The sequence below is a fragment of the Littorina saxatilis genome, unplaced genomic scaffold (assembly GCF_037325665.1).
Source record: "Littorina saxatilis isolate snail1 unplaced genomic scaffold, US_GU_Lsax_2.0 scaffold_653, whole genome shotgun sequence".
Classification (NCBI taxonomy): Eukaryota; Metazoa; Mollusca; class Gastropoda; order Littorinimorpha; family Littorinidae; genus Littorina; species Littorina saxatilis.
In genome coordinates this window covers 56,080-75,043 of record NW_027127056.1, presented here as the reverse complement: position 1 = coordinate 75,043, position 18,964 = coordinate 56,080, and the positions used below count along the sequence as shown (strand labels likewise).

The 18,964-nt window shown below is 41.9% G+C and overlaps 1 long non-coding RNA gene across 1 annotated transcript; it reads right to left on the bottom strand.

The window, feature by feature from the left end:
• Positions 1-2,436: 2,436 nt before the first annotated feature.
• On the bottom strand, positions 2,437-4,853 carry LOC138955524 (uncharacterized). The gene is made up of 3 exons (XR_011452260.1): positions 3,665-4,853; positions 2,912-2,993; positions 2,437-2,564 (listed from the first exon to the last, which is right to left on the bottom strand). It is a non-coding gene; the product is annotated as an uncharacterized lncRNA (long non-coding RNA).
• Positions 4,854-18,964: the final 14,111 nt, after the last annotated feature.

Sequence of the window (18,964 nt, the reverse complement as noted above, 5' to 3'; positions counted from 1 at the left end):
CAAAGACACACACACACACACAAACACAAACACACACACAAAGACACACACACACACACAAACACAAACACACACACACACACACACAAACACACACACACACAAACACAAACACACACACAAACACACACACACACACACAAACACACACACAAACACACACACACAAACACACACACAAACCAAACACACACACAAACACACACACAAACACACACACAAACACACCCAAACACCCACACACACACACACACACAAACACACACACAAACACACACACAAACACACACACAAACACAAACACACACACACACCCAAACACCCACACACACACCCACAAACACACACACAAACACACACACAAACACACACACAAACACACACACAAACACACACACAAACACACACACACACCCAAACACCCACACACACCCAAACCCACACACACACCCAAACCCACACACACACACACAAACACACACACAAACACACACACAAACACACACACAAACACACACACAAACACACACACACACCAACACACCCACACACACACACACAAACACCCACACACACACAAACACCCACACACACACACACACACACACCCACACACACACACACACAAACACCCACACACACACAAACACCCACACACACACACACACACAAACACCCACACACACACACACAAACACCCACACACACACACACACACAAACACCCACACACACACACACAAACACCCACACACACACAAACACCCACACACACACACACACACAAACACCCACACACACACACACAAACACCCACACACACACAAACACCCACACACACACACCCAAACACCCAAATAGACACATAGAGTTTATGTTCGTTACTGCCTGATTTTTATTTTCATTTGTATAAAAAGACAAGGTTAGCTCAACTTTGCCTTGTTTAATGACCAATATTTAAACATTAAAAACATGCCATAATTTATACGCAATACAATACAATACAATACAGTCACACACATAAAAGAAAAAAACATTAACTGCAATCTTTGTTAAATATATAAAACAATTTATTAGTGTACTTCGATGTGTATAATTATTTGACTTGGCACTATGTGTGTTAAAAACTGTAACAACGAAGGGTGCAGGCACACCTAGCGAGCTGCCAAGACACAGAGAAACACTTCATTGGTGCCATTTTGTGCAGACTTTAATATAGCACAATATCAAAGACTACTTTTTTATCGTCTTCTTCTTGAGAAGTAACTTCAGGCGTGCTTGCCACGACTTGAGGTAAACGTTCATCGTGCCAAAAGGGGATCGGGTCAATAGGATCACCTTCATCTTAGAAAATGCAAAATGGGCAATACGTTTTCCGTTTCAAAACTTGAAAGTTGGGTCGGATAAAGACAGCCACGCCATGAACCAGTGTTAGTGAAAGCATGGCATCTATGAATGGAATGACTACAAAGAAGCGCAAAGGGTTTTGGACACCCACACAACAGCGCTACAGAAAATGCTGTGCAAGGCTTGCAATAAAACGGTACGAGTTCCAACGTGTTAGAGCGAGACACAAACCAAGTGGAGACTTTGTTCTTCAGAAGTGAATGAGTCAGTCAGGGGCGGATCTGGGTTTTGAAAGGGGGGGGTGCAAAGTTATTTTTTTTGTTTGTTTGTATCCTATCAGCGAAGGCGCGAAGCGCCGAACCGATGGCGCGAAGCGCCGAGCATGCTAGGGGGGTCCGGGGGCATGCCCCCCCGGAATTTTTTTTTAAAAAGGAAGCAAAATTGTGCAATCTGGTGCAATCTGAGCGTGTAAAGTGCTATTTTCAGGTGATACATTTTTCTTCTTTTTTTTTTTTTTAAATTTTTTTTTTTTGTCCCGCTGGGGGGGGGGGGGGGGCAATTGCACCCATTGCACCCCCCAGATCCGCCCCTGTCAGTGATAGTCATTATGCATACAGGCTCGTCGAGTCACCTTCAAATGACATTGACACATATTATTTTTTTATAGTGAAGTGCTAGCTTGGCTGTAGCGCCAGTCAGTCTTTACATTTCAAAGAAATTGAAACCTTTTGCAATCCTGACATAGAATTGTGGTTATTTGTGCGTTCTTTACTGTCGTAATGAAAAGGAAAAGACGTTTACACTCTCATACAACGACTCGTAGAAACGCAAAGCAACAATGTCAAGAAGTTATACGGTTCAGATGAGTTGAGGCGGGCAGGTAGCCAAGAAAACAACGCAGCTTAAAACAAACAAACGAGACACAGAGACAGACATAGATACACACAGACAGACAGAGGCCGACATTGTTTATATTTGGTAATGCCTGATTGTAATTATCTAAAAAAAATAAAAGTTCAATTCAATATTGCCTTGTTTTTAAAACCAATATTTAGAAATTGAAGCAATGTCATGTAATATACGCAATACAAAACAATACAAGGAACTTAGTCGATAAATATCGACAGGGGGCGGACAAATGGTGCTTCACAGATCAGCTGACAGGCATTCATTTTCTGCAATCTCACTGCACACCTCTTCCAAAAGTGGAACTGTCACCTGTTGACATTTAAAAACACATGTAAATGTACACACAGTGACACAATAAAAAATCATGCGTAATGAGAATTATCCAAAAATATTATATGATGCACTGGTATCAAATGTGTTATGGTATTTTATGTTATCACAGAATCTAAGTCTTGAAAAATACACATGTTCACACAAAAATATGGCAAATACCACATGAGACTGAAATATACACAAATCTGCAGTAACTTGACTGAGAAATCACAAGCGGGTGTAGTTGTAGGCATCACAATCACAAGACAAACAAATTCTGCCTTTATGTTTAATATTTTTCAACAATAAATGTTGCAAATGTAACGACTCGAATAACTTCTCACCTTTTGTGAAATAATACTTTGAGCTTGACACACTTCTGACTGTACAGGGGTTTTCATCAACAACAAAAGTGGTGCTTGCTTCCTGAAACAAAATTATTCAATGATGAAAAGAACTGAATGTGGCAGTGTTCAAAGTGATATTCAAACTTGTATACAACTATCAGTACCTATACTGTAAAACGAGAAGGCTATTGGCATGCTCGTCAATCAGTATGTGTCATTCAGTGTTTTGTGCTGTAACAATGAAATGCAATCAATGCAAGTTCTTGTAGTCTAGAAATAAATACAACAATAATTTCAATTGAAACCACAAACTAGTCAAATAAATTGTGTAAATAGTTGGACAAAGAGATGCTTATTAACCCAGGGAAATAACAGGATTTCTTAGCAAAACTTTCCCAACCCAATTACCTGATTCGGTCCGGCTTTTCTGCTTTTAACACTTACTTTCAGTTTCACTAGAATATCATATCACAACTACAAGAATAACAATGGAACAGGAATGAGATTTTGTTTTGTTTTTGTAAACTACATCAGGATTTAACTCTGCTTACATACAAAATACGGACAGTGACGTTCAATCGTGGTGGCTGATCAGTGCACTGACTGACGGACGATTCGATTTGATCGCTTCACCACGCCTTTCCAACTATGTGCTCCCATACAGTTTTGGTAGATACATGCTTGTGCAAGTATGTTATTAGTATTACCAATATGAATCTTATTTTTCTTTCGATGGTCAGTTTTACTCACCTCTGTCACCTCTGTAACGGCAGTCACCTCTGCGAATGCTGTCGAAGAATCTAACCGAAAGTAAACATTCTGGGAATCTACGCGCATCGGCCTTGACGCAAGTTCAATGCTGAGCCAATGAGCGCGCCGCGGCGAAGTTGGCCGCTGTAAGTCTCGCAGCGCTGGCTGGCTGAGCGAGTTGCGTGTCCATCCATATTTAGGTCCAAGCCGCACCGTGAGACCAGATTAGTAGGTGCTTGATTTTGGTATTTTGATTTTACATAACATTAAACCTTTCTTGGGGTTCATGGTCATGGCAACAGCCATAATAATATTATATCATGTATAATATTACATTTCAGCATATTTGAATTACATGTCATCATACCAAACTGTCATGCATGTGTATTCCTACATCATTCTGATTGATCACAACCAAACCTACTATCAGTGGACACATCCAAATGTAAGCGCCTGTTCTTGACAACTTTTAATCGATCTAAAAATAGCAACTTGCTGGGCCCTTTGCCGCCAACAGACACTGTTTGGCCTGTAGGTAAAATGTACAATGTATTTTCTGATTTGTGCACAAAAGCTTTTTTTCTTTTTTCTTTTTTTTAACATAACAATGTTTAATGTCACTGTATGTTTAAAAGACCATGGTCATATTTGTAAAAAAAATGTTAAATTAGAAAATAAATAACATTTTGGTTCATGATTTTTCCTACACCTGTGCTGAAAATAAGACATAAAAATGTCGGTATATAAGTCACTCAAATACAGATAGGTATGAATGGCTCGGTTTGAGTTTGTTGCAGTTGACCCTGCACAATGCGACATATCATGTTTTTGTTGAACAATTTTGACGTCACCCCTCCCATAGGGTGACGTATTTCACAACTTCCTGTGTTACACAAACTCTGTGATGACCAATTTTGACGTCACCCCTCCCATAGGGTGACGTATTTCACAACTTCCTGTGTTACACAAACTCTGTGATGACCAATTTTGACGTCACCCCTCCCATAGGGTGACGGATTTCACAACTTTCTACAGATGAACAATGTTGCCTTCACACCTCCCAAAGGGTGACGGATGTCACAACTTCCTGTGTACACAAACTGATGACGTATTTCACAACAAAATGGCGCTGCCCATGGTCAACCTCTAAACTATCCGTATAGAATGGGGGCGTCCTCGCCCCCATAACAATACAGAGACGAAAAAAAGCAAACGCATAACTGCAATCTTCTTTAACACTACAGAACAATGAATGATGACAATCACTGCAAGATTATAGTAATAAAATAACTGCAAAAACGGCATGCCCACAAGCATGTTGGCAATGGGTGTGAGAGGATGGTATTCCATCTTCGAGACATTTCTTTTGTCTTCCGTGTCATTCAACTTTTACACGAGCTGCCAAGAAGCAGATATCTGTTAGGCCAAACTTCTTCATTCTAATGTCAGTATAAAAGTTACCCCCTCCTCTACTGTTCGCCCCTTTTCTCCCTCTCCACCATTACTAGCCTTTAAACCATGTGACACACAAACACTGGCACGCCCAACCCGCTACAATTTACTTCCTTTCATCAGCTCCGGCATAATTTGATTTTCAAAAAGTTGAAAATTGCAGCACAAGGCGCCAGAACTGTTCACCGGTTTGGAATTTCCCACAAAACTCTATAGCCATGTTCAGACACGATCGGGGTTAACCCGCGACTTTGGGGTTGTTACTCTGGGAGTTCGAGGTTTTGTGATTATCCAATAAATCAAGTTGTTAAAGAGAGCTGTACCAATGCCGCGATATGCATTCATGTGTGACTGTGAGTCGTAGCTGGCTGAATAATAGTGAAATATAATATTGCTTCGTACAAACTGATTGATCATTGGACTGGACGAGGTCTCACATAAACGTGTATTGTATTCACCGGACAAATGATGCCATTAAAGTCACTATCACTCAACAGAAGAGAAACCCGCAGATATTCAAACATTGAGTTTAAAGTGCCAGCTTGAAAAGAATGTCAATGAAAAGTCACGTAAGGCAAAAATACAACATTTAGTCAAGCTGTCGAACTCACAGAATGAAACTGAACGCACTGAATGTTTTTACTATGACCGTATACACGATCGTAGCATCGTTAGTCATAACTTGACTAAATGTAAAAAGAAGTTCTAAATAGAATTGTTACAAAATAGGTAAAGAGCATCTTTTACTTCATTGCCACAGACTCGTGATCATGTTTTGCAGGATGTTGGTCCGCATATCGGTTAAGCATGTTGAAACGGGAATGGGGCGGGTCCGTGGCTCGAATCTAAATGTTTCAAAACTGTGTGTGTGTGTGTGTGTGTGTGTGTGTGTGTGTGTGTGTGTGTGTGTGTGTGTGCGTGCGTGCGGGTGTGTATGTGTGTGCGTGTGGGAGTGTGTGCGTGCGGGTGTGTGTGTGTGTGTGCGTGTGTGTGTGTGTGTGTGTGTGTGTGTGTGTGTGCGGGTGTGTATGTGTGTATGTGTGCTTTTGGCCCAAGCGGATTTATCATAAACAAAGGCACACATCTAACTCAGACACACTAACTTAGAATTGACGCAGCAACAACAAGTAATCATCACTAAAGCTAAGCAAAGGCCACGACAATTGCCATCCTGACTAACCTATAACTAACCGTGCAGACAACATGGTCAGGTCAACAACAATAACGGCACACCATGATACACACACACACACACACACACACATGCACACACACACACACACACGCACGCACACACATGCACACACACACACACATGCACACACACACACACACACGCACGCGCACACACACACAAACACACACACACACACACATGCACACACACACAAACACACACACACACACACACACACAAACACACACACACATACACACACACACACACACACACACACACGCACACACGCATATTATAGAGGTATCAATGTGTTTCAAACTCGGTTGGAAGTCATTGGAAAGCTACGATGTCTGACAGTGGCACACCTCTACGAGCTCGCGACAGCAAGATCACCAGAGAGATTTGTTGTTTGGCGCCACTGTGTGCATACCTATAACTTTGCCGAAGACTGCCATTTTCTTTTCATCTTCTTGAGATGTTCCTCCAGGCGTACTTGCTGCGACTTGGGGTAAACATGCATTGTGCGAAAAGGGTCACGTTCACCTTTCAAAATGCAAAATAGACGAAAAAAGTTTTCCGTTTCAAATCTTGAAAGCTTCATCGGATAAATAGAGTCAGCCAACAGGCCAATGTTAGTGAAAGCATGATATTTGGCAATGAAATGGTTACAAAGAAAGCTCAGAGGATCTTTGACACCTACACAACAGCGCTTCAGATAATACTGTAAGCCTGGCAATAAACGGTGCGAGTTTCAACGTGTTAGAGCGAGACACAAACCAAGCGGAGTTGTGCTTCAGAACTGATTGAGCTGGACATTTTGATTTTTAAATATTGTATTCAGGCCTGTCGAGTCACCTTCAAGTGACATTGACACTGCACACACACATATTTGTTGTCGTTGGAGTCAAATGCTTGCTTGTCTTTAGTACCAGTCAGTCATGTAATCTCAAAAAAAAGGATTTGTGGTGATTTTAGCTTAACAAAAATATAATTAGCTAAAAGGACGTGTGCACTCTCATAAAACGACTTGTAAAAACGCAGAGCAACAATATCAAGACGTAGTACGGCTCATTTGTGTTATGGCGGGCAGATATCCCAGAAAAAAATGCAGCTTAAAATAATCAAAACCAAGAGACAGAGAGGCACATAGAGACAAACACATATACATATATACATACAGACAGACAGACAGAAATAGTTTATGTTCGGTAATGACTGATCGTAATTATAAAAAAATAAAAGGTTAATTCTACATTGCCTTTTTTTACGACAAATATTTACAAATTAAAACATGTAATACAAAACAGACGCTCATAAAAGAAAGCGAAAAAACATTAACTGCGCTCTTCATTAAAGATGCAGAACAATGACTGGTTACAACCACTGTCAAATGATAGTAACAAAATAACTGCAAAAAAACATGCCCCCGAGCATGTTGGCAATTGGTATGATAGGATGGACCGTTATATTCCATCTTCGAGGCATTGCCTTTGTCTTCCGCGTCATTCAGCCTTTACACGAGCAGCTAAGAAGCAGAGATCTACTGGAACAAACTTCTTCCTTTTAATGTCAGTATAAAAACTCCCCCCCCCCCCCCTACTGTTCACCCCTTCCCTCCCTTTCCACCACTACTAGCGTGACACAGAAACACTGGCACACCCCAACTCCCTCAAACCAACTTTCTTTCATCAGATCACACAACATTTGCTTTTCCAACGACCTCGTGCAATCGGCAGCCGGCAGAAGTTCAGAAAACTGAATCACACGAACGCAGAAAAATTTTGTTCAGCGGGTTGGAATTTCCCACAAAACACGAAAGCCGTGTTCGGACACTGTTCAGACACGATCGGGTTTAACCCGCGACTTTGGGGTTGTTACTCTGGTAGTTAACAAATATTATGCGAAAAGGGGGAATAGCTAGGGTCAGTAGGATCACATTCATCTTACAAAAATGCAAAATAGTCAAAACTTGATTGCTGGGTTTGATAAAATCAACCATCCCTTGTCACACGTTGGTGAAAGCATAACATCTGGCAATGAAATGATTACAAAGAAAATGCTTTGCCAGGCTTGCAATAAACGATACAAGATCCAACGTGTTAGAGTGAGACACAAACCAAGCAGAGATGTGCTTCAAAACTGAGTGAGTTAGTGATAGTCATTTTCTAATATTTTATACAGGCCTGGTGAGTCACCTTCAAGTGACATTGACACTGTGCACGCACACATATTTGTTGTTGTTGGAGTCAAGTGCTAGCTTGGTTGTAGTGCCAGTCAGTCATAGAATTTCAAAGAAAAGAGGTAATATCCTTTTAAAATCCTGACAAAGAATTGTGGTAAATTTAGCTTTTACTAAAATCTTATCATAAAGGAAAAGACGCTTGCTTTCTCAAACAACGAATCGTAAAAACGCAGAGCAACAATGTCAAGACGTAGTACGGTTCAGATGTGTTGTGGACGGGCGCTGTGGTGGGGTGGTAAGACGTCGGCCTCTTAATCGGAAGGTCGAGGGTTCGAATCCCGGCCGCGGCCGCCTGGTGGGTTAAGTGTGGAGATTTGTCCGATCTCCCAGGTCAACTTATGTGCAGACCTGCTAGTGGCTTATCCCCCTTCGTGTGTACACGCAAGCACAAGACCAAGTGCGCACGGAAAAGATCCTGTAATCCACGTCAGAGTTCGGTGGGTTATAGAAACACGAAAATACCCAGCATGCTTCCTCCGAAAGCGGCGTATGGCTGCCTAAAAACGGTCATACATGTAAAATTCCACTTGTGCAAAAACACGAGTGTACGTGGGACTTTCATCCCATGAACGCAGAAGAAGAAGAAGAAGAAGAGATGTGTTGTGGAGGGCAGATATCCAAGACAAAAAGTGGCTTCAAACAATCAAAACCGACCGACAGACAGACAGACAGACAGCCAACTAGACAGGCAGATAGCCAGCCAGCCAGACAGAGTGTATGTTCGTTACTTTCTAATCTTTGTTCTATAAGAAGCAGGGCCGGACTACCGGGGGGGTTATGGGGGTTGCGCAACCCCCCCCCCCCCCCCCCCTAGCCTAAACATGTACCTTACTTATTTAATTTTTTTTATTATTGCTTATTTTATGCCGTTTCATGCAAGGAGCGACCATTTTCCTATCTCAGAATATGACCTACCCATCAGCTTCAGGGGGCTTCGCCCCCTGACCCCCACAACGAGGGGGGGGGGGGGTTCTAGGGTTTCCGGACCCCCTCCAGCCAAAAAATAAAAATATTGAATGAGGTATGCATTTCTTTATTTTACATTGAGTTTCAATTTTTGGGGTATTAATCAGTGACAAAATCTGCTGCCTGAAACTGGTAATGATTATCCTCAGAATGCACCAGATTGCACCATTTTGCATCCTTTTTTTCAAAATTTTCCGGGGGGGCATGCCCCCGGACCCCCCTAGCAAGCTAGGCGCTTCGCGCCGTCGGATCGGCGCTTCGCGCCTTCACACTCATATCTTCACAATATACTTTTGAAAAAAACCACCCATAAAATGAACTGATCCGCCCCTGCCGCCAGGGGGGACATCCCCCCGGGCCACCACTGGCAACCCCCCCCCTTCCTCTTTGCCTAGTCCGGCCCTGAGTAGATAAATAAAGGTTATCTCAACATTGCCTTGTTTTACAGTGCCCCCACTGTTCCAGACTCTGCGCCTCCAGACTAGGATTGCAGAGCCACCTCCGTGTACATAGATAGGATGCAATACGAAAACGTCTCCTTTGGAGCCAAAGGACAACCACCATTAGAAACATGTCATATACGCAATACAATACATTGCAATACATACGCTCAAAACAGTAAAAACATTTGTTTTTTGTTTTGTTTGTTTGCTTAACGCCCAGCCGACCACGAAGGGCCATATATATCAGGGCGGTGCTGCTTTGACATATAACGTGCGCCACACACAAGACAGAAGTCGCAGCACAGGCTTCATGTCTCACCCAGTCACATTATTCTGACACCGGACCAACCAGTCCTAGCACTAACCCCATAATGCCAGACGCCAGGCGGAGCAGCCACTAGATTGCCAATTTTAAAGTCTTAGGTATGACCCGGCCGGGGTTCGAACCCACGACCTCCCGATCACGGGGCGGACGCCTTACCACTTGGCCAACCGTGCTGAGCAAAAACATTTAGTGCAATCTTCACTAAAGATACGGAAGAATAAACGGTTACAATTAACCACTGTAAATTGATAGTAACAAAATAACAAAAACAAAAACTGCAACAATAGTGCATCGTGGCAATGGTATTCAATAGTGGACTGGGTGGCCGAGTGGTAACGCACTTACGCTCGGAAGCGAGAGGTTGCGAGTTCGACCCTGGGTCAGGGCGTTAGCAATTTTTTGCCCCCTTTCCTAACCTAGGTGGTGGGTTCAAGTGCTAGTCTTTCGGATGAGACAAAAAACCGAGGTCCCTTCGTGTACACTACATTGGGGTGTGCACGTTAAAGATCCCACGATTGACGAAAGGGTCTTTCCTGGCAAAATTGTATGGGCATAGATAAAAATGTCCACCAAAATACTCGTGTGACTTGGAATAATAGGCCGTGAAAAGTAGGATATGCGCCGAAATGGCTGCGATCTGCTGGCCGATGTGAATGCGTGATGTATTGTGTAAATAAAATTCCATCTCACACGGCGTAAATAAATCCCTGCGCCTTGAATATGTGCGCGATATAAATTGCATAACAAAAAAAAGTAAACAAAAATTCCTGCGCTTAGAACTGTACCCACGGAATACGCGCGATATAAGCCTCATATTGATTGATTGATTGATATTCCATCGTCGAGACGTTTTCTTTGTCTTCCGCGTCATTCAGTCTGTACAATGTTCATGTCAGTTACCCTCCTCACTGTTCGTCCCTTTTCTCCCTCTCTACCACCACTAGCCTTTATCCAACAGCCTTTAAACATGTGAAACACAAACACTACAATTTACTTCCTTTCATCAGCTCCGGCATAATTTGATTTTCGAACGACGTCGTATAGTCAACAGTAGGCAGAAGTTCAGAAAGTTGCAGCAGAGGGCGCCAGAACTGTTCACCGGCTTGGAATTTTCCACAAAACTCCATAACCATGTTCAGACACTGTTCAGACACGATCGGGGTTAACCCGCGACTTTGGGGTTGTTACTCTGGGAGTTCGAGGTTTTGTGTTATCCAATAAATCAAGTTGTGAAAGAGAGCTGAACCAGTGCCGTGATGTGCATTCATGTGTGACTGTGAGTCGTAGCTGGCTGAATAATAGTGAAATATAATATTGCTTCGTACAAACTGATTGATCTTTTGACTAGACGAGGTCTCACTTAAATGTGCATTGTATTGACTGGACAAATGAAGTCATTGAAGTCACCTTCACTCAACAAAAGCATAACCCGCAGACTTTTAAACATTTTGGTTGAATGCAATGTGCCAGTTTAAAAAGAACGTCAATAGAAAAAAAAGAAGTTTTAAATAGAATTGTTACAAATAATGTTAGAGAGTTGTTTTTTTTTTTACTTCATTGCAACGGAGTCGTGAACATATTTTGGCAGACTTTTGGTCCGCATATTAGTTAAGCATGTTAAAATGGGAATGGGACGGTTTCGTGGCTCGATTCTAAATGTTTCAAAACTATGCTTATTATTCTACTACTTAGTGTATCGGAGCTAGCTGTGTGTATTTTGTTTGTATTAAATCCGCTTGGGCCAAAAGCAACACACACAAAATAAGCATAGTTTTGAAACATTTAGAATCGAGCCCTCTCCACCACTACTCGCCTTTAAACCATGTGACACACAATCACTGGCACGTCCCAACTCATGTGCCCCAGCAACAAGCACAACACGTCAGTGAATCTAGAAGTTATACTTTCAGTAAAAGTGCCTTGTGTAACATGTTTATAAGAAAAGAACATTGCTGTTGTAGCATGTTGCAGGATTTTGTTGTGGTGGTTTTTGAATGTTTAAATATAAATTTGTCTCTTTTCCAAACTTGAGTTTGCTGCCATGCTGGTGTCCTGTGAATGTTCCGTCTCAAACTCGCTGCTGAAAAACAACAACAGCAAGAAATTGACTGTTTGATTGGAGTGTCCAATACCCAAGATATTTAAAGATGTATAACCTACTGTGAATAGTGCTGCTGAGCGTGTGCAGTACATCACACCTGGCAACAATGGAGAATCAAAACCCAGTGCAAGATTCTCAAACATCTGTGTCTCCGGGCAGAGCTGTAAGTCAGGTAAGGGATTTTCACGTCATTTACTCTTTGAAACAACAAAACGTGTTCACACTTGCCTTATAATAATGTCTGTACATTTGTAACTTATCTAACAAACAAGGATATCGAATCGTGTACCATTATGAAGAAAAAATCTGAAAGAACGACGTGAGAACACCAGTGAGTAAATTGATAAGGGAAAAACAAATACACTGACATACATGCGATCAGGGTTGAATATTCTCTGGCCATTGTGTACCATTTCTTTTTCGTAGTAAGGCATTTATTATCCTATCATAACTTTAAACAATAGATCAGAACGTTTGTTTTGACCACATGCTTTAAGGTAGACTGGGAATCGAGAAGAGGGTGGTGTTGTATGTGTGTGTCTTTGTAGAGCGATTAACAAAAAACTGATCGACAGATCTTCATGACACTTTAGAGATATCCCAGCCCATTTATTTCTCGTTTTTACATTTAGTCAAGTTTTGACTAAACGTATTAACATTGACGGGGAATCGAAACGAAGAAAGTGGTGTGTGTGTGTGTGTGTGTGTGTGTGTGTGTGTGTGTGTGTGCGTGCGTGTGTGTGTGTGTGTGTCTGTGTGTGTGTGTGTGTGTGTGTATGTGTGTGTATCTGTGTGTCTGTGTGTGTGTGTGTGTGTGTGTGTGTGTGCATGTGTGTGTATCTGTGTGTCTGTGTGTGTGTGTGTGTGTGTGTGTAGAGCGATTAATTAAAAAGTACTCGACCAATCTTCATGAAATTTCACATGAGAATTCCTGGGAATGATATCCCTAGAAGTGTTCTCATTTTTTCGATAGATGTTTTTGATGACGGCTTTTTGTGAAAGTTGAGGCAGCACTGTCACGCCCTCATTTTCAATCAAATGGATTGAAATTTTGGTCAAGCAATCTTCAATAAAGTCCGGACTATGGGATTGCATTTCAGCTCGGCAGCGTAAAATTAAATAGTTAATTTAAAAGTTAACTAACTCGCTCATAAAAGTTGTCATTAAAATTGATTTTATTGCAAACATTTTGAAATTGATTGCATCGTATTTTTCATGCAATTCTGAATTTTTAAATATATACTTGTGTCATGTTTAATATCTTAATGTGATCACACTTACCGAAACTAGGTTAATTAGTACTATGATTAAAATTTAAGAAATCGGTCCAAAAATATTTTCATCTTATTTTTCATCATTTCCTGATTCCAAAAACATATTGAAATTATATGTTGTAATCAAAACAACCTCATAAAATTAAAAAGAATACAGAAAAGCGCTCTTTCCCTCTCACCGCAGTACGCTATTGCGCTATTCTGGCTTGTCAATTTTGTGTTGCACGGAAAAAGTGAGCGATTACCTCGCCGCGGGGATTTACGAAGCTATTATGTCTTGGTGAAAAAATACAGTGCGTTCAGTTTCATCCTGTGAGTTCGACAGATGGACTAGATATTGAAATGTCGCCTTAAGTGACATGTTTTAAGTCTTTGATGACGTTATATCCGGCTATTAGTGAAAGTAAAGATATTATACATACAGATTAAGTCATAAGAGTCTGGACAATATGCATACATCTTTTATTCTTCCACATTTTGATTATGCAAACAGCCTGTGGGATAACTGCATTGAATATTTGCACTGGAAAAGTTTCACGAGCAAGCTATTCGGATTATAATCGGTGGTGTGCGTGGCACAAGACACAACGCAATTATACAAGAAGTGGATTGTGTAACCTAAAAGCAAGATGCAGAAGACATTAACTGATTTTATCAGTTGCTCAAACGGACCAGAGAATGGTAATCATGTATTATAATTTAACACATATAGTAAGAGGTCCTTCTTATTGGAAATTTAATGACAACCTTTTGCACGATATTGAGTTTGTTGACAAAATGAATGTGTTTTGGAACAATATATTGATCATTCAGAGGCCAACCCCCACGACAAATGGGATTTTTGTAAAATTCAGATAAGGGAATTTTGCATTTGATTTAGTAAATATAAACATAAGCAAAACACTGATAATAAATCGATGTTGCAAAAGCAACTTATCGAAACAGATAAGAATTTGTCAATTGATACAAATAATCAGGATCTGTTAACACAAAGAGAAAATTTAACACAAACTTGAAATATTTAATATTTAAGAAGCAAAAAGTGCGCAAGTAAGATCTCGAGAAAGATTTATTGAACAGGGTGAACAAAATACTCGCTATTTTTTTAATCTTGAAAAGGTAAGAGCGCTAGCAAACGTTAAGATAATGGACAAATTAAGGGATGATTCCGGGAATATAATTACATAACAAGAAGAAATAATGAAAGAGCAAACGAAATTTTACCATGATGTAAACTTGGCCAAAAAATTATTGCAACAATGTTTGCATGCTAAGAAAAGCATTCGGGGTAAATGGTTTTTGTCAGGTCGATTTTAGGGCTGTAAGTCACCCAATGTACCCTTACAGTTAATTCGCAGAACTGACAACCTCACAGCTGTAACGAATCTAAATCGACGGGTGGAAGGTGGGGTTGTGGTGGTAATGATGAGAGCTGAGTCAAGGCGTTGTGTTTGTTGTCTAGAGTTGAGGGCGGAAGTGAGCAATGCCTTATGGGTCTTCCCTATTAAACCCGATTCGGATCGCTATTCAACCCGATTCGGATTGTGGATGAAACGAAGCTTTACTTTTGATATGCCACAATTTTGGATCGCCTTTCTCCACATAAATTATATTTATGGTCTTCCATAAATCAATTTATGTTACGACATTCTTTTCAATATTTGTTAAAGGGTTTTCTCCCCATTACCTCCAACCACCTCCACACAGTCATATTCTGAACAAACACTAACACGCTGATTGATGATTATTGTCGCTGGTTTGACTCAGCGACTGCATTTTTGAGCAAAACATGCCTTTCGATGTATACATCAATCAAAGAACATATATTTAGTAATTACAACATCAAATTTCTGGTATTCAAAGTTCAGCATGCAAGACAATAGTGTCATATTATACCAGACATTTTGTAAGAGTGGGGTTCGACTAGATGTACACTTGCACTTTGTTTTATCACCCCCGCCTTACACATTGACTAATGGCTGCATTTCACCGGCTACAAGCAGCGGTAACATATTTGCATGAATACAACAAAATTGTTAAAATGGTTCAAAAACGTTGGACAACACTTCCCCGTTTTCACATCAATTTGCAGCAGTGCGCTACATGGCAAACTTATTTACATTAATACAACAAACTTGTCAAAACATGGTTAAATAAACTTGGAACAAAAATGGTCTGTTTCTCATCGGGCGGCGGTAAAAAGCCACAAACCAGCAAACTGTGCAAGCAGCAACGACACCAAACAGCCAGCCAATTACAACCCTCTAGCAAAGTCACCCAATGTGCCCTTACAGGATGGTTGCATCAATTGTACTGATCGATGCATCCAACCAAACTACAACTGTCCTCGGCTAATGGCCACCCCACTGTTTCTATACTCAGTTCACTACGGTCCTTTTATAGAGTCATCTTGAATATGGCATGGACGGCAAAGCACATACAACAACCATGCAAACCACCCAGTGTGCGTTTACTTGATTATTGCATCAGCCCGCCCACCCAGGATAAGAGTCCAATGTAATATCCAGCTTTTAAGAGGCAGAATGACTGCAAACTTCTGTTTCTTCAAACGTTATACAATCGGATGTAGGAAGTAAACGCATTGGAAGACCATCGCCCTGCTAGACGGATCTGTGCATCTGATGCTCCCTGTGCTGCTAGATGTGTGGCCGCCCTTATTCTAAAGCTATGCGTATTGTACCTCTCCTGCGGGTAGCCAGTAAACTGCAGGGCTGACTTCAGCTCCCTGCAAAAACTAGAACGCGACACCGCCCCTCCAGAGTCTGACAAAAAGAGAGGACCGGGACGTGCACCTCGCATCTGAATGTACCGATGCAACGAAGACACTGCGCAGATGCTTGTGTTTTGAAAAGCTTTCAACTTTATGTCCCAGTGCTGTGTTTGAACTTCCGAAAAGTTATCGAAATATAGTCCTTTTCCAAGGCGATATCGCTTTGTTGTAAGTTGTTATGAGATAGTGTCATCTCATCAACACGGAGCAGGGCGTGGATTGCTTGAAATCTAAGCCGCGCGTACAAACTGCGAATGACCCTTTGGCTGGCCTGTACCACCTTTTCCAGGATATGCACTGTGATTGGCAGTCTCATGTCTATGTTGCTGCTTAGTTTCTTGCAACGTTGCAACATCTTCCTGATCAACATAGCGTCCGAAGGATCGCGCACCCCCATGACCTTATGTACAAAGGTAATTGCTGACACAGCAGAGATAATTGAGCTAGGTGCATATCCGCGGTCATGCATGAAAGCAATAAAACGTATCAATACCGTTTGAGCAGAAGGAAATACAAACGTCATGACGTTCAACTTATGGAAGTCAATAAATAGTTTCCAGGTACGCTGATAAGTCTGACGGGTGCCCTCTGCAATAGAAGCAAATAATAGGAACTGTGCAGTGGCGTCTAGTTGAGCACAACTGGCAGAGGGGGGGGGGGGGGGGCACAAACTGCCTCCCTGTCCGCCCTGGGGCACAACTCCCTGAACCGCCCCATCTGCAACCGAGACAGAGCATCAGCGCTAGAGTTGTCTGCCCCAGGAACATGCCTTGCTTCCACCACTATATTGTGGGTTAAGCATAAAAGGATCAGTTTCCTGACTAGTATCATGACTAATGGCTCTTTTGAGGTTTGTTTGTTCAGGACGGATACAATGGCACTGTTATCTGTATACAAAATTAGATATCTATTTGCCATTCGAGGGCCTCAAACCTCCACCGACAATACAATGGGGTACAGCTCAAGCAAGGTGATGTTTTGGCCCAACCACCAGTCACTCCATTCACCGTTGAACCAGCTGGAACCACATACTGCCCCATATCCAACACTACCTGAAGCGTCGGTATAAAGGTTAATGGTTGGAGAGTAGACTGGTAGTTGGTCCAAGAACAGACACCTGCCATTGTAGGTTACCAAAAATTGTAACCAAGTACGTAAATCTTTAGCACCTTTTGTAAGACGTATCTTGTATTGAGGCGCTGCGACTCCTATCGTCAGATCAATGAGTCTTCGCAAGAAAGGTCTGCCCGGAAGCACTACAGCACATGTGAAATTTAGCAGGCCAATGATGGCTTGTACTTCTCGAAGAGATGCTTTTGAACGATTCAGCAATTTATTTATTTCTTGGGAGCAACGTTGCAATTTATCAAGAGGGAGTCTGACTTCTTGCGCCACTGAATCAATCTCATAACCAACAAAGGACATTGTGGTACTGGGAAGAAAAGTTTTTTCCGGAGCCATAGGGAGACCGATATCTTCACACATATCCAAAAATCTTTGTAATTGACAACTGCCTACCTCTTTTGACACTGAAACCAAAAAATCATCCAGCATGTGGACGAGGTTAATCCCCAGTGTTGTGTGTGCTATCCACTCAACTGCTGTACTAAAGGACTCAAAGATCTGACATGAAGAGAAGAACCCCATTTGGACTGCACGATCAACATAAAAACATCCATTCCAGACAAACACAAATAAATGGTAATCGTCAGGATGAAGGGGCAGAATTCGAAAAGCCTTCTTGACATCAGTCTTGGCCATGAAAGCATTCGAACACAACCCCCTCACCAAACCGATTGCATCCTCTATGGAAGCATACCTTACATGTGACCGTTCAGGGTCAATATGGTCATTGATCGAGTTTCCCACCGGATGGGAGAGATGATGGATCATTCTAAACTCACCCTTGTTTTTCTTTTCCACTAAACCAATAGGAGAACACTGAAATTTGTCAAACGGAGGTACTCTGAAAGGCCCTAAAACGCGACCAGCTTGTTTTTCTTTTTCGATGTGTTCTTCCACTACTTCCGGAAACTGCATGGCTGATTTTAAATTATTTGGCACTTGATTATTAACTTCCCCTGTAAAACCTACTTTGAAACCTTCTGAAAACCCCTCTAAAATTTGTCTTGCTCCATCATACCCCTCCAGCCAGTGGGCTAATCGATCAATTCGTATCGGTGTGGGCACCACTCTTTCTCTAGCGTTTGGTAGCCCTGCCACCTTTTTGGGAGTCCCCTGGAAAGGGGGACTCTGTTTGTGTGTCCTTCACAGCGCCTGCACACTGACTAGCAGGGTGTTCTCCTCTTTGGCACTTGTGCTTAAAACAGCACTTCTCAACCCTGCAGCTACCCTTCAAATGGTATGTGTAGCAAAAACCCTTGGGAGGTTGTGCTTTTCTTCCCCCTTGACTGGCAGCTGCCGGGTTGTCACCGCGCTGGTCGGGAGCAGCAAGGCATTGGGCACACATTTTAACCGTGCGCTTGTGTACAGCGCCGGACTGGCTGCCCCCCACTGTTGCAGTCC